Source organism: Oreochromis niloticus, linkage group LG15, assembly GCF_001858045.2.
Source record: "Oreochromis niloticus isolate F11D_XX linkage group LG15, O_niloticus_UMD_NMBU, whole genome shotgun sequence".
NCBI lineage: Eukaryota > Metazoa > Chordata > Actinopteri > Cichliformes > Cichlidae > Oreochromis > Oreochromis niloticus.
Window position 1 is genome coordinate 31,802,201 of NC_031980.2, and position 16,210 is coordinate 31,818,410.

Consider the following 16,210-nt stretch of genomic DNA (forward strand, 5'->3'; position numbering starts at 1 on the left):
TCCCTGAGGTCATGTGATCAGGGCCTACTTGTTATTCAGCATACAAGGCTGAAAACCAAGGGAGATAGAGCTTTTGCCACTGTGGCCGCCAGACTGTGGAACTCTCTTCCTCGGAACTTAAGATCTGCGGACTCAGTGGTCACTTTTAAAAAACAACTAAAAACACATCTTTTTAGAATTGCATTTTTTTTAAAAACTTTTGTCTGTTTTTGTTTTATACTTTGTGAAGCACTTTGTGATCTTTTAATCTAGAAATGTGCTATATAAATAAAATTTTACTTACTTACTTACTTACTTGGAGGTGATGATGTTTGTCCATGATCACTATGATGCACTTGAGGATATGAAACAATGCTATTCAAATGGAATGGATGCCTGATGGCTCTTCGCACAACATTACAAATAGTCAGGAACACTATAGTCAAATTGATGTAATTTTATATTTGGCAGCATCACTGTTCTGCAGTGATGCAGCAGGAGCAGAATCCAACACAGAACAAACCAGGCATCAGTGACAAGAGATGTGACATTAAATCTACCCAGAATTAAAAGAGAAGTTGGGGTGGAGGAGAATCACAAAGCAGCTTGTATAATGCACAACAGCCATGGCAGACTAATGCAGGTTAATGCTCTGAGGTCTCTGCAAGTCACTCCCAAAGCATAATCAGTGCACATTTGGGTGTATTAGGTCTGTGCTCAGTGATCAGTTGGCAGCTCAGCTCCTCTTTACCCAAGGATCCAAGGCTGCAGGCTGTAATGCAACAGTGAAACAATTACAAAATTGATCATCGACCAATAACCTAGCGTCACCCTTATGCTTGAACATGGTGTTTGTTATGGACAAACTATGGTTGGCACAGAAGTCCAACAACACTACTCTTGTTCAGACTGGGCCCTTGAGGTCACAGTAATTGCCCATGTGAGTGTCGATGTCCCCCAAAAGAACAACTGAGCTCCTGGTTGTCTCTCTCAAACACCGCGCTGAGTGACTCCAAGAAGGCTTCGTACCCTGAACTATCACTCAGCGCATAAGCATAAACAAAGTTGTCACTGCTTCTCAAACTGAAGCACTAACTCCGAATACAAACATCAACTAGAGAGTTACAGACTGCTCTCTAGAGGAAAACTATGCAATATCAACAATCATACTATTTAAAAATTTTCATGTATCAGCTGTTATAAATTCCAATACTGAATTAAAGCTGCAAGCAGCATTATGAGGGCCCTCGCACCCCGGCCCGTCGAGCCACGCCCAACACCTAAAACCAGCACGTCTGATCTGATGTCATATTGATGGAATTCATGCATTTAACCACCAGCTAACATTTCATCTTATTCAATCATGATTATAGTCGTCCCACTAGGTGGCGCTCTAACCATTACTGACAAATGGCATAACAAACATTTCCGAGCTCGAGTCTCATCACACCTGCGACATTTGGGAGAGATTGGACATTGTGTTTTTGAGTGACAGCAGATTACTGCTTTTTGGCGAGTGATTGAAACTCCACATGCCGCCATGACCACCCCGTTTCCCTGAACGTAAAAAGCTTTGCAATTTAACATCACAAAGGTCTTTAGATTACATGCACTGGAGATTGCGTCAATCTGACGAAATCCCTTGGAGGAGTTCGTCAAAGAACGGTGCCTGAAAAGAGGGGAAAATGTCGCCAAAATTACGCATTACTTTTAAAATGGCTGACTTCCTGTTGGATTTGGGATATTGCTCCAAGAGACTGTTTTGTACATCTTGATATCTTACATAAGCTTACCAGGTTTCAGACTCATAGACAAAACACAGAGCAGGGGCTGATGTTTTGAAATTTTGTAGGGGGCGCTGTGGAGCCATTTTGCGCTATTCAATGAAAGTAATCAAATAACCAGAAAGCCCTCATCACATTGAAGCTGTGGGCCAAATGTCAAGACTTTTCAACACTTTTTAAACTTTCCAAGCCCCTCAAAATCCACTTCATTGCTCATGGTGAACCGCCTTCCCACCAGGGTGCGCCGTTCAGTTTAAAGTCACAATTTTCTCACTGAAGCATCATGAGGGACTGATGGTGATATTCACCACTTTTGAGGTGGCCACGATGAACCTGTGAAAATCAGTACAACAAAATGAAAGACATGACATTTCCTGTTGCCACTAGGTGGCGCTCTACTTATTCTTGACAATGGGCACATCAATCTGTTCAGGGCGGGTCTGACATCATGCCTGTAAAGTCTGGTACTGATCAGACTGAATTTCATTGAGTTATACTCGTTTGTTTCTTCATGGCGAGACATCAATGTTCGCCATGCTGCTGGGGTCACACCCTTTCGCGAAAACTCACAGTTTTCACTAGAAGCCAAGACCAACTCCTTAGGGCTTTCCTGGAGAAATTTGAGGCTGCAGATGTCACCCATCACAATACATAACATTTCCTGTTCCCACTAGGTGGCGCTGTCCCTGGTGTCAAATATGGCAGTTGAAATATGTTCAGGGGTGGAGCCTTATCGTATGTGTGCTCTTTGGTCCAGGTCGGAACATGTATGACAAAATGAGAGGCAATAAGATTTTCATGGCGAGTCATCGAAATTCGCCGTGGCGCCACGGGCTCACCGTATCCCGAAAACTCAAAAGCTCCGCAATTTAACATGGCCCAGGTGTGTAGTTGACACTGACCAAATATGAAGCTTGTATGATCAAATCCCAAGGAGGAGTTCACAAAAGTTCGAGGCATGGAAATGGCAAAATTAGAGCCAAAATGTCACCTTCACTTCTAAATGGCGGACTTCCTGTTGGGTTTGCGTCAGTGGTCCCACTGACTTTTTTGTTTGTCTTGGCATGATACACATGTGTGCCAGATTTCATACATGTAGCTCAAACCATGTGTTCGTAGGGCTGCATTTAACAAGGCATAGGTGGCGCTCTGGAGCCATTTCCCAGTGCTCATACGTAAAACCATTAAAATACAACATTTTTCACAGGACCTGGCATGTGTGCAAAATTTCATGAGTTTTTGAGCATGTTTAAGCCCTTAAGAAGGCCCTTGTTTTGCCTGAATAATAATAATAAGAATAAGAATAATAATAATTAAAGCTGCAAGCAGCGATATGAGGGCCCTCGCACCCCCGGCGCGTCGAGCCAAGCCCAACACCTAAAACCAGCGCTTCCGATCTGATGTCACATTGATGGAATTCATGCATTTAACCACCAGCTAAAATTTCATCTCATTCAACCATTATTATAGTCGTCCCACTAGGTGGCGCTCTAACCATTACTGACAAATGGCATAACAAACATTTCCGAGCTCGAGTCTCATCACACCTGCGACCTTTGGGAGAGATTGGACATTGTGTTTTTGAGCGACAGCAGGTTACTGCTTTTTGGCGAGTGATTGAAACTCCACGTGCCGCCATGACCACCCCGTTTCCCTGAACGTAAAAAGCTTCACAATTTAACATCACAAAGGTCTTTAGATTCCACACACAGGAGATCGCGTAAATCTAATGAAATCCCTTGGAGGAGTTCGTCAAAGTATGAGGCCTGAAAAGAGGGGAAAATGTCGCCAAATTTACACATTAATTTTAAAATGGCTGACTTCCTGTTGGATTTGGGATATTGCTCCAAGAGACTTTTTTGTACATCTTGATATCTCCAATAAGCTTGCCAGGTTTCAAACTCATACATAAAACACAGAGCAGGGGCTGTTGTTTTGAAATTTTGTAGGGGGCGCTGTGGAGCCATTTTGCGCTGTTCAAGGAAAATGAACATATAAAAAGCAATCCCTCATCACATTAGAGGTGTGCGCCAAATTTCAAGACTTTTTAAACTTTTCAAGCCCCTCAAAAGCCACTTCATCTTTCATGGTGAACTGCGTTGCCACCAGGGTGCGCCGTTCAGTTTATAGTCACAATTTTCTCACTGAAGCATCAAGAGGGACTGATGGTGATATTCACCGCTTTTGAGGTGGCCACGATGAACCTGTGAAAATCAGTACAACAAAATGAAAGACATGACATTTCCTGGTGCCACTAGGTGGCGCTCTACGTATTCCTGACAATGGGCATATCAATCTGTTCAGGGCGGGTCTGACATCATCCCTGTAAAATCTGGTACTGATCACATTGGATTTCATTGAGTTACACTAATTTGTTTCTTCATGGCGAGACCTCAATGTTCGCCATGCTGCTGGGGTCACACCCTTCAGCGAAAACTCACAGTTTTCTCTGCAACCCAAGACCAACTCCTTAAGGCTTTCCTGGAGAAATTTGAGGCTGCAGATGTCACCCATTACAATACTGTACCCCAAAGTGTAAAACATGACATTTCCTGTTCCCACTAGGTGGCGCTGTCCCTGATGTCAAATATGGCAGTTGAAATATGTTCAGGGGTGGAGCCTTATCATATGTGTCCACTTTGGTCAAGGTCGGACAATGTATGACAGAACGAGAGGCAATAAGATTTTCATGGCGAGTCATCGAAATTCGCCGTGGCGCCACGGCCTCACCGTATCCCGAAAACTCAAAAGCTCTGCAATTTAACATGGCCCAGGTGTGTAGTTGACACTGACCAAATATGAAGCTTGTACAATGAAATTCCAATGAGGAGTTCGAAAAAGTTCGAGGCATGGAAATGGCAAAATTAGAGCCAAAATGTCACCTTCACTTCCAAATGGCGGACTTCCTGTTGGGTTTAGGACATGGCCATAATAGACTTTTTTGTGCGTCTCCGAACGTTAGATATGTGTTCCGAGTTTTATACATGTAGGTCATACCCATCTCGGGGGCTCGCGTTTCTCATTTTTCTAGGTGGCGCTACTGAGCCAATTTTCCCTGGACATGTCTACGGACATTAAAATACGTAAATTTTCACCAGACCTGACGCGTGTGCAAAATTTCATGAGTTTTTGAGCATGTTTAGGCCCTCAAAAAGCCGATTCATTTGCCGAAATAATAATAATAATAATAATTAAAGCTGCAAGCAGCGATATGAGGGCCCTCGCACCCCCGGCGCGTCGAGCCAAGCCCAACACCTAAAACCAGCGCTTCCGATCTGATGTCACATTGATGGAATTCATGCATTTAACCACCAGCTAAAATTTCATCTCATTCAACCATTATTATAGTCGTCCCACTAGGTGGCGCTCTAACCATTACTGACAAATGGCATAACAAACATTTCCGAGCTCGAGTCTCATCACGCCTGCGACCTTTGGGAGAGATTGGACATTGTGTTTTTGAGCGACAGCAGGTTACTGCTTTTTGGCGAGTGATTGAAACTCCACGTGCCGCCATGACCACCCCGTTTCCCTGAACGTAAAAAGCTTCGCAATTTAACATCACAAAGGTCTTTAGATTCCACACACAGGAGATCGCGTAAATCTAATGAAATCCCTTGGAGGAGTTCGTCAAAGTATGAGGCCTGAAAAGAGGGGAAAATGTCGCCAAATTTACACATTAATTTTAAAATGGCTGACTTCCTGTTGGATTTGGGATATTGCTCCAAGAGACTTTTTTGTACATCTTGATATCTCCAATAAGCTTGCCAGGTTTCAAACTCATACATAAAACACAGAGCAGGGGCTGTTGTTTTGAAATTTTGTAGGGGGCGCTGTGGAGCCATTTTGCGCTCTTCAAGGAAAATGAACATATAAAAAGAAATCCCTCATCACATTAGAGGTGTGCGCCAAATTTCAAGACTTTTTAAACTTTTCAAGCCCCTCAAAAGCCACTTCATCTTTCATGGTGAACTGCGCTGCCACCAGGGTGCGCCGTTCAGTTTATAGTCACAACTTTCTCACTGAAGCATCAAGAGGGACTGATGGTGATATTCACCGCTTTTGAGGTGGCCACGATGAACCTGTGAAAATCAGTACAACAAAATGAAAGACATGACATTTCCTGGTGCCACTAGGTGGCGCTCTACGTATTCCTGACAATGGGCATATCAATCTGTTCAGGGCGGGTCTGACATCATCCCTGTAAAATCTGGTACTGATCAGATTGGATTTCATTGAGTTACACTAATTTGTTTCTTCATGGCGAGACCTCAATGTTCGCCATGCTGCTGGGGTCACACCCTTCAGCGAAAACTCACAGTTTTCTCTGTAACCCAAGACCAACTCCTTAAGGCTTTCCTGGAGAAATTTGAGGCTGCAGATGTCACCCATTACAATACTGTACCCCAAAGTGTAAAACATGACATTTCCTGTTCCCACTAGGTGGCGCTGTCCCTGGTGTCAAATATGGCAGTTGAAATATGTTCAGGGGTGGAGCCTTATCATATGTGTCCACTTTGGTCAAGGTCGGACAATGTATGACAGAACGAGAGGCAATAAGATTTTCATGGCGAGTCATCGAAATTCGCCGTGGCGCCACGGCCTCACAGTAACCCGAAAACTCAAAAGCTCCGCAATTTAACATGGCCCAGGGGTGTAGTTGACACTGACCAAATATGAAGCTTGTACGATGAAATTCCAATGAGGAGTTCGCAAAAGTTCGAGGCATGGAAATGGCAAAATTAGAGCCAAAATGTCACCTTCACTTCCAAATGGCGGACTTCCTGTTGGGTTTAGGACATGGCCATAATAGACTTTTACATGCGTCTCCGAACGTTAGATATGTGTTCCGAGTTTTATACATGTAGGTCATACCCATCTCGGGGGCTCGCGTTTGTCATTTTTCTAGGTGGCGCTACTGAGCCAATTTTCCCTGGACATGTCTACGGACATTAAAATACGTAAATTTTCACCAGACCTGACGCGTCTGCAAAATTTCATGAGTTTTGAGCATGTTTAGGCCCTCAAAAGGCCGATTCATTTGCCGAAATAATAATAATAATAATAATAATAATAATAATAATAATAATAATAATAATAATAATAATAATAATAATAAGAAACAGAGCAGATACAATAGGGCCTTCGCACTCTCGGTGCTCGGGCCCTAATTAAAGCTGCAAGCAGCGATATGAGGGCCCTCGCACCCCGGCGCGTCGAGCCAAGCCCAACACCTAAAACCAGCGCTTCCGATCTGATGTCACATTGATGGAATTCATGCATTTAACCACCAGCTAAAATTTCATCTCATTAAACCATTATTATAGTCGTCCCACTAGGTGGCGCTCTAACCATTACTGACAAATGGCATAACAAACATTTCCGAGCTCGAGTCTCATCACGCCTGCGACCTTTGGGAGAGATTGGACATTGTGTTTTTGAGCGACAGCAGGTTACTGCTTTTTGGCGAGTGATTGAAACTCCACGTGCCGCCATGACCACCCCGTTTCCCTGAACGTAAAAAGCTTCACAATTTAACATCACAAAGGTCTTTAGATTCCACACACAGGAGATCGCGTAAATCTAATGAAATCCCTTGGAGGAGTTCGTCAAAGTATGAGGCCTGAAAAGAGGGGAAAATGTCGCCAAATTTACACATTAATTTTAAAATGGCTGACTTCCTGTTGGATTTGGGATATTGCTCCAAGAGACTTTTTTGTACATCTTGATATCTCCAATAAGCTTGCCAGGTTTCAAGCTCATACATAAAACACAGAGCAGGGGCTGTTGTTTTGAAATTTTGTAGGGGGCGCTGTGGAGCCATTTTGCGCTGTTCAAGGAAAATGAACATATAAAAAGCAATCCCTCATCACATTAGAGGTGTGCGCCAAATTTCAAGACTTTTTAAACTTTTCAAGCCCCTCAAAAGCCACTTCATCTTTCATGGTGAACTGCGTTGCCACCAGGGTGCGCCGTTCAGTTTATAGTCACAATTTTCTCACTGAAGCATCAAGAGGGACTGATGGTGATATTCACCGCTTTTGAGGTGGCCACGATGAACCTGTGAAAATCAGTACAACAAAATGAAAGACATGACATTTCCTGGTGCCACTAGGTGGCGCTCTACGTATTCCTGACAATGGGCATATCAATCTGTTCAGGGCGGGTCTGACATCATGCCTGTAAAATCTGGTACTGATCAGATTGGATTTCATTGAGTTACACTAATTTGTTTCTTCATGGCGAGACCTCAATGTTCGCCATGCTGCTGGGGTCACACCCTTTCGCGAAAACTCACAGTTTTCTCTGTAACCCAAGACCAACTCCTTAAGGCTTTCCTGGAGAAATTTGAGGCTGCAGATGTCACCCATTACAATACTGTACCCCAAAGTGTAAAACATGACATTTCCTGTTCCCACTAGGTGGCGCTGTCCCTGATGTCAAATATGGCAGTTGAAATATGTTCAGGGGTGGAGCCTTATCATATGTGTCCACTTTGGTCAAGGTCGGACAATGTATGACAGAACGAGAGGCAATAAGATTTTCATGGCGAGTCATCGAAATTCGCCGTGGCGCCACGGCCTCACCGTATCCCGAAAACTCAAAAGCTCCGCAATTTAACATGGCCCAGGTGTGTAGTTGACACTGACCAAATATGAAGCTTGTACGATGAAATTCCAATGAGGAGTTCGCAAAAGTTCGAGGCATGGAAATGGCAAAATTAGAGCCAAAATGTCACCTTCACTTCCAAATGGCGGACTTCCTGTTGGGTTTGCGTCAATGGTCCCACAGACTTTTTTGTTCGTCTTGGCATGATACACATGTGTGCCAAATTCATACATGTAGCTAAAACGATGTGTTCGTAGGGCTGCATTTAACAAGGCATAGGTGGCGCTACAGAGCCATTTCCCAGTGCTCATATGTAAAACCATTAAAATACAAAATTTTTCACCAGACCTGGCATGTGTGCAAAATTCCAAGAGTTTTCGAGCATATAAAAGTCCTCAAAAAGGCCCTTCTTTTGCCTGAATAATAATAATAATAATTAAAGCTGCAAGCAGCGATATGAGGGCCCTCGCACCCCGGCGCGTCGGGCCAAGCCCAACACCTAAAACCAGCGCTTCCGATCTGATGTCACATTGATGGAATTCATGCATTTAACCACCAGCTAAAATTTCATCTCATTCAACCATTATTATAGTCGTCCCACTAGGTGGCGCTCTAACCATTACTGACAAATGGCATAACAAACATTTCCGAGCTCGAGTCTCATCACGCCTGCGACCTTTGGGAGAGATTGGACATTGTGTTTTTGAGCGACAGCAGGTTACTGCTTTTTGGCGAGTGATTGAAACTCCACGTGCCGCCATGACCACCCCGTTTCCCTGAACGTAAAAAGCTTCGCAATTTAACATCACAAAGGTCTTTAGATTCCACACACAGGAGATCGCGTAAATCTAATGAAATCCCTTGGAGGAGTTCGTCAAAGTATGAGGCCTGAAAAGAGGGGAAAATGTCGCCAAATTTACACATTAATTTTAAAATGGCTGACTTCCTGTTGGATTTGGGATATTGCTCCAAGAGACTTTTTTGTACATCTTGATATCTCCAATAAGCTTGCCAGGTTTCAAACTCATACATAAAACACAGAGCAGGGGCTGTTGTTTTGAAATTTTATAGGGGGCGCTGTGGAGCCATTTTGCGCTGTTCAAGGAAAATGAACATATAAAAAGAAATCCCTCATCACATTAGAGGTGTGCGCCAAATTTCAAGACTTTTTAAACTTTTCAAGCCCCTCAAAAGCCACTTTCATCTTTCATGGTGAACTGCGTTGCCACCAGGGTGCGCCGTTCAGTTTATAGTCACAATTTTCTCACTGAAGCATCAAGAGGGACTGATGGTGATATTCACCGCTTTTGAGGTGGCCACGATGAACCTGTGAAAATCAGTACAACAAAATGAAAGACATGACATTTCCTGGTGCCACTAGGTGGCGCTCTACGTATTCCTGACAATGGGCATATCAATCTGTTCAGGGCGGGTCTGACATCATCCCTGTAAAATCTGGTACTGATCAGATTGGATTTCATTGAGTTACACTAATTTGTTTCTTCATGGCGAGACCTCAATGTTCGCCATGCTGCTGGGGTCACACCCTTCAGCAAAACTCACAGTTTTCTCTGTAACCCAAGACCAACTCCTTAAGGCTTTCCTGGAGAAATTTGAGGCTGCAGATGTCACCCATTACAATACTGTACCCCAAAGTGTAAAACATGACATTTCCTGTTCCCACTAGGTGGCGCTGTCCCTGGTGTCAAATATGGCAGTTGAAATATGTTCAGGGGTGGAGCCTTATCATATGTGTCCACTTTGGTCAAGGTCGGACAATGTATGACAGAACGAGAGGCAATAAGATTTTCATGGCGAGTCATCGAAATTCGCCGTGGCACCACGGCCTCACCGTATCCCGAAAACTCAAAAGCTCCGCAATTTAACATGGCCCAGGTGTGTAGTTGACACTGACCAAATATGAAGCTTGTACGATGAAATTCCAATGAGGAGTTCGCAAAAGTTCGAGGCATGGAAATGGAAAAATTAGAGCCAAAATGTCACCTTCACTTCCAAATGGCGGACTTCCTGTTGGGTTTGCGTCAATGGTCCCACTGACTTTTTTGTTCGTCTTGGCATGATACACATGTGTGCCAAATTTTATACATGTAGCTAAAACGATGTGTTCGTAGGGCTGCATTTAACAAGGCATAGGTGGCGCTACAGAGCCATTTCCCAGTGCTCATATGTAAAACCATTAAAATACAAAATTTTTCACCAGACCTGGCACGTGTGCAAAATTTCATGAGTTTTTGAGCATGTTAAAGCCCTCAAAAAGGCAATTCATTTCGGTAAAAAATAATAATAATAATAATTAAAGCTGCAAGCAGCGATATGAGGGCCCTCGCACCCCGGCGCGTCGAGCCAAGCCCAACACCTAAAACCAGCGCTTCCGATCTGATGTCACATTGATGGAATTCATGCATTTAACCACCAGCTAACATTTCATCTCATTCAACCATTATTATAGTCGTCCCACTAGGTGGCGCTCTAACCATTACTGACAAATGGCATAACAAACATTTCCGAGCTCGAGTCTCATCACGCCTGCGACCTTTGGGAGAGATTGGACATTGTGTTTTTGAGCGACAGCAGGTTACTGCTTTTTGGCGAGTGATTGAAACTCCACGTGCCGCCATGACCACCCCGTTTCCCTGAACGTAAAAAGCTTCGCAATTTAACATCACAAAGGTCTTTAGATTCCACACACAGGAGATCGCGTAAATCTAATGAAATCCCTTGGAGGAGTTCGTCAAAGTATGAGGCCTGAAAAGAGGGGAAAATGTCGCCAAATTTACACATTAATTTTAAAATGGCTGACTTCCTGTTGGATTTGGGATATTGCTCCAAGAGACTTTTTTGTACATCTTGATATCTCCAATAAGCTTGCCAGGTTTCAAACTCATACATAAAACACAGAGCAGGGGCTGTTGTTTTGAAATTTTGTAGGGGGCGCTGTGGAGCCATTTTGCGCTGTTCAAGGAAAATGAACATATAAAAAGAAATCCCTCATCACATTAGAGGTGTGCGCCAAATTTCAAGACTTTTTAAACTTTTCAAGCCCCTCAAAAGCCACTTCATCTTTCATGGTGAACTGTGTTGCCACCAGGGTGCGCCGTTCAGTTTATAGTCACAATTTTCTCACTGAAGCATCAAGAGGGACTGATGGTGATATTCACCGCTTTTGAGGTGGCCACGATGAACCTGTGAAAATCAGTACAACAAAATGAAAGACATGACATTTCCTGGTGCCACTAGGTGGCGCTCTACGTATTCCTGACAATGGGCATATCAATCTGTTCAGGGCGGGTCTGACATCATCCCTGTAAAATCTGGTACTGATCAGATTGGATTTCATTGAGTTACACTAATTTGTTTCTTCATGGCGAGACCTCAATGTTCGCCATGCTGCTGGGGTCACACCCTTCAGCGAAAACTCACAGTTTTCTCTGTAACCCAAGACCAACTCCTTAAGGCTTTCCTGGAGAAATTTGAGGCTGCAGATGTCACCCATTACAATACTGTACCCCAAAGTGTAAAACATGACATTTCCTGTTCCCACTAGGTGGCGCTGTCCCTGGTGTCAAATATGGCAGTTGAAATATGTTCAGGGGTGGAGCCTTATCATATGTGTCCACTTTGGTCAAGGTCGGACAATGTATGACAGAACGAGAGGCAATAAGATTTTCATGGCGAGTCATCGAAATTCGCCGTGGCGCCACGGCCTCACAGTAACCCGAAAACTCAATGCTCCGCAATTTAACATGGCCCAGGTGTGTAGTTGACACTGACCAAATATGAAGCTTGTACGATGAAATTCCAATGAGGAGTTCGCAAAAGTTCGAGGCATGGAAATGGCAAAATTAGAGCCAAAATGTCACCTTCACTTCCAAATGGCGGACTTCCTGTTGGGTTTAGGACATGGCCATAATAGACTTTTATGTGCGTCTCCGAACGTTAGATATGTGTTCCGAGTTTTATACATGTAGGTCATACCCATCTCGGGGGCTCGCGTTTCTCATTTTTCTAGGTGGCGCTACTGAGCCAATTTTCCCTGGACATGTCTACGGACATTAAAATACGTAAATTTTCACCAGACCTGACGAGTGTGCAAAATTTCATGAGTTTTCGAGCATGTTTAGGCCCTCAAAAGCCGATTCATTTGCCGAAATAATAATAATAATAAAATAATAATAATAATAATAATAATAATAATAAGAAACAGAGCAGATACAATAGGGCCTTCGCACTTTGTGCTCGGGCCCTAATTAAAGCTGCAAGCAGCGTTATGAGGGCCCTCGCACTCCGGCACGTCGGGCCACGCCCAATACCTACAACCAGCACGTCCGATCTGATGTCACATTGATGGAATTCATGCCTAAACCACCAGCTAACGATTCATCTCATTCAATCATTATTATAGTCGTCCCACTAGGTGGCGCTCTAACCATTACTGACAAATGGATAACAAACATTTCCGACCTTGAGTCTCATCACGCCTGCGAACTTTGGGAGAGATTGGACATTGTGTTTTTGAGTGACAGCAGATTACTGCTTTTTGGCGAGGGATTGAAACTCCACGTGCCGCCATGGCCACCCCGTTTCCCTGAACGTAAAAAGCTTCGCAATTTAACATCACAAAGGTTTTAGATTCCACACACAGGAGATCGGGTTAATCTGAATGAAATCCCTTGGAGGAGTTCGTCAAAGTATGAGGCCTGAAAAGAGGCGAAAAAGTGGCCAAAATTACACCTTAATTTTAAAATGGCTGACTTCCTGTTGGATTTGGGATATTGCTCCAAGAGACTTTTTTGTACATCTTGATATCCTCCATAAGCTTACCAGGTTTCAGACTTATAAATAAAACACAGAGCAGGGGCTGATGTTTTGAAATTTTGTAGGGGGAGCTGTGGAGCCATTTTGCACTATTCAAGGAAAATGCTCACATAACAACAAAGCCCTCATCACATTGGAGTTTGGGTAAAATTCCAAGACTTTTTAAAATTTCCAAGCCCCTCAAAAGCCACTTCGTCTTTCATGGTGAACCGCGTTGCCACCAGGGTGCGCCGTTCAGTTAAAGTCACAATTTTCTCACTGAAGCATCATGAGGGACTGATGGTGATATTCACCGCTTTTGAGGTGGCCACGATGAACCTGTGAAAATCAGTACAACAAAATGAAAGACATGACATTTCCTGGTGCCACTAGGTGGCGCTCTACGTATTCCTGACAATGGGCATATCAATCTGTTCAGGGCGGATCTGACATCATCCCTGTAAATCTGGTACTGATCAGATTGGATTTCATTGAGTTACACTAATTTGTTTCTTCATGGCGAGACCTCAATGTTCGCCATGCTGCTGGGGTCACACCCTTCAGCGAAAACTCACAGTTTTCTCTGTAACCCAAGACCAACTCCTTAAGGCTTTCCTGGAGAAATTTGAGGCTGCAGATGTCACCCATTACAATACTGTACCCCAAAGTGTAAAACATGACATTTCCTGTTCCCACTAGGTGGCGCTGTCCCTGATGTCAAATATGGCAGTTGAAATATGTTCAGGGGTGGAGCCTTATCATATGTGTCCACTTTGGTCAAGGTCGGACAATGTATGACAGAACGAGAGGCAATAAGATTTCATGGCGAGTCATCGAAATTCGCCGTGGCGCCACGGCCTCACCGTATCCCGAAAACTCAAAAGCTCCGCAATTTAACATGGCCCAGGTGTGTAGTGAGACTGACCAAATATGAAGCTTGTACGATGAAATCCAATGAGGAGTTCGCAAAAGTTCGAGGCATGGAAATGGCAAAATTAGAGCCAAAATGTCACCTTCACTCCAAATGGCGGACTTCCTGTTGGGTTTGCATCAATGGTCCCACTGACTTTTTTGTTCATCTTGGCATGATACACATGTGTGCCAAATTACATACATGTAGCTAAAACGATGTGTTCGTAGGGCTGCATTTAACAAGGCATAGGTGGCGCTCAGAGCCATTTCCCAGTGCTCATATGTAAAACCATTAAAATACAAAATTTTTCACCAGACCTGGCATGTGTGCAAAATTCCAAGAGTTTTCGAGCATGTTAAAGCCCTCAAAAAGGCCCTTCTTTGCCTGAATAATAATAATAAAACGGAGCGATACAACGGCCTTCGCCCCGTCCGCCCTAATTAAGCTGCAAGCAGCGATATGAGGGCCCTCGCACCCCCGGCGCGTCGAGCCAAGCCAACACCTAAAACCAGCGCTTCCGATCTGATGTCACATTGATGGAATTCATGCATTTACCACCAGCTAAAATTTCATCTCATTCAACCATTATTATAGTCGTCCCACTAGGTGGCGCTCTAACCATTACTGACAAATGGCATAACAAACATTTCCGAGCTCGAGTCTCATCACGCCTGCGACCTTTGGGAGAGATTGGACATTGTGTTTTTGAGTGACAGCAGGTTACTGCTTTTTGGCGAGTGATTGAAACTCCACGTGCCGCCATGACCACCCGTTTCCCTGAACGTAAAAAGCTTCGCAATTTAACATCACAAAGGTCTTTAGATTCCACACACAGGAATCGCGTAAATCTAATGAAATCCCTTGGAGGAGTTCGTCAAAGTATGAGGCCTGAAAAGAGGGAAAATGTCGCCAAATTTACACATTAATTTTAAAATGGCTGACTTCCTGTTGGATTTGGATATTGCTCCAAGAGACTTTTTTGTACAGCTTGATATCTCCAATAAGCTTGCCAGGTTCAAACTCATACATAAACACAGAGCAGGGCTGTTGTTTTGAAATTTGTAGGGGGCGCTGTGGAGCCATTTTGCACTGTTCAAGGAAAATGAACATATAAAAAGAAATCCCTCATCACATAGAGCTGTGCGCCAAATTCAAGACTTTTTAAACTTTTCAAGCCCAAAAGCCACTTCATCTTTCATGGTGAACTGCGTTGCCACCAGGGTGCGCCGTTCAGTTTATAGTCACAATTTTCTCACTGAAGCATCAAGAGGGACTGATGGTGATATTCACCGCTTTTGAGTGGCCACGATGAACCTGTGAAAATCAGTACAACAAAATGAAAGACATGACATTTCCTGGTGCCACTAGGTGGCGCTCTACGTATTCCTGACAATGGCATATCAATCTGTTCAGGGCGGTCTGACATCATCCCTGTAAAATCTGGTACTGATCAGATTGGATTTCATTGAGTTACACTAATTTGTTTCTTCATGGCGAGACCTCAATGTTCGCCATGCTGCTGGGGTCACACCCTTCAGCGAAAACTCACAGTTTTCTCTGTAACCCAAGACCAACTCCTTAAGCTTTCCTGGAGAAATTTGAGGCTGCAGATGTCACCCATTACAATACTGTACCCCAAAGTGTAAAACATGACATTTCCTGTTCCCACTAGGTGGCGCTGTCCCTGATGTCAAATATGGCAGTTGAAATATGTTCAGGGGTGGAGCCTTATCATGTGTCCACTTTGGTCAAGGTCGGACAATGTATGACAGAACGAGAGCAATAAGATTTTCATGGCGAGTCATCGAAATTCGCCGTGGCGCCACGGCCTCACCGTATCCCGAAATCAAAAGCTCCGCAATTTAACATGGCCCAGGTGTGTAGTTGACACTGACCAAATATGAAGCTTGTACGATGAAATCCAAGAGGAGTTCGCAAAAGTTCGAGGCATGGAAGGAAAATTAGAGCCAAAATGTCACCTTCACTTCCAATGGCGGACTTCCTGTTGGGTTAGGACATGGCCATAATAGACTTTTTGTGCGTCTCCGAACGTTAGATATGTGTTCCGAGTTTTATACATGTAGGTCATACCATCTCGGGGGCTCGCGTT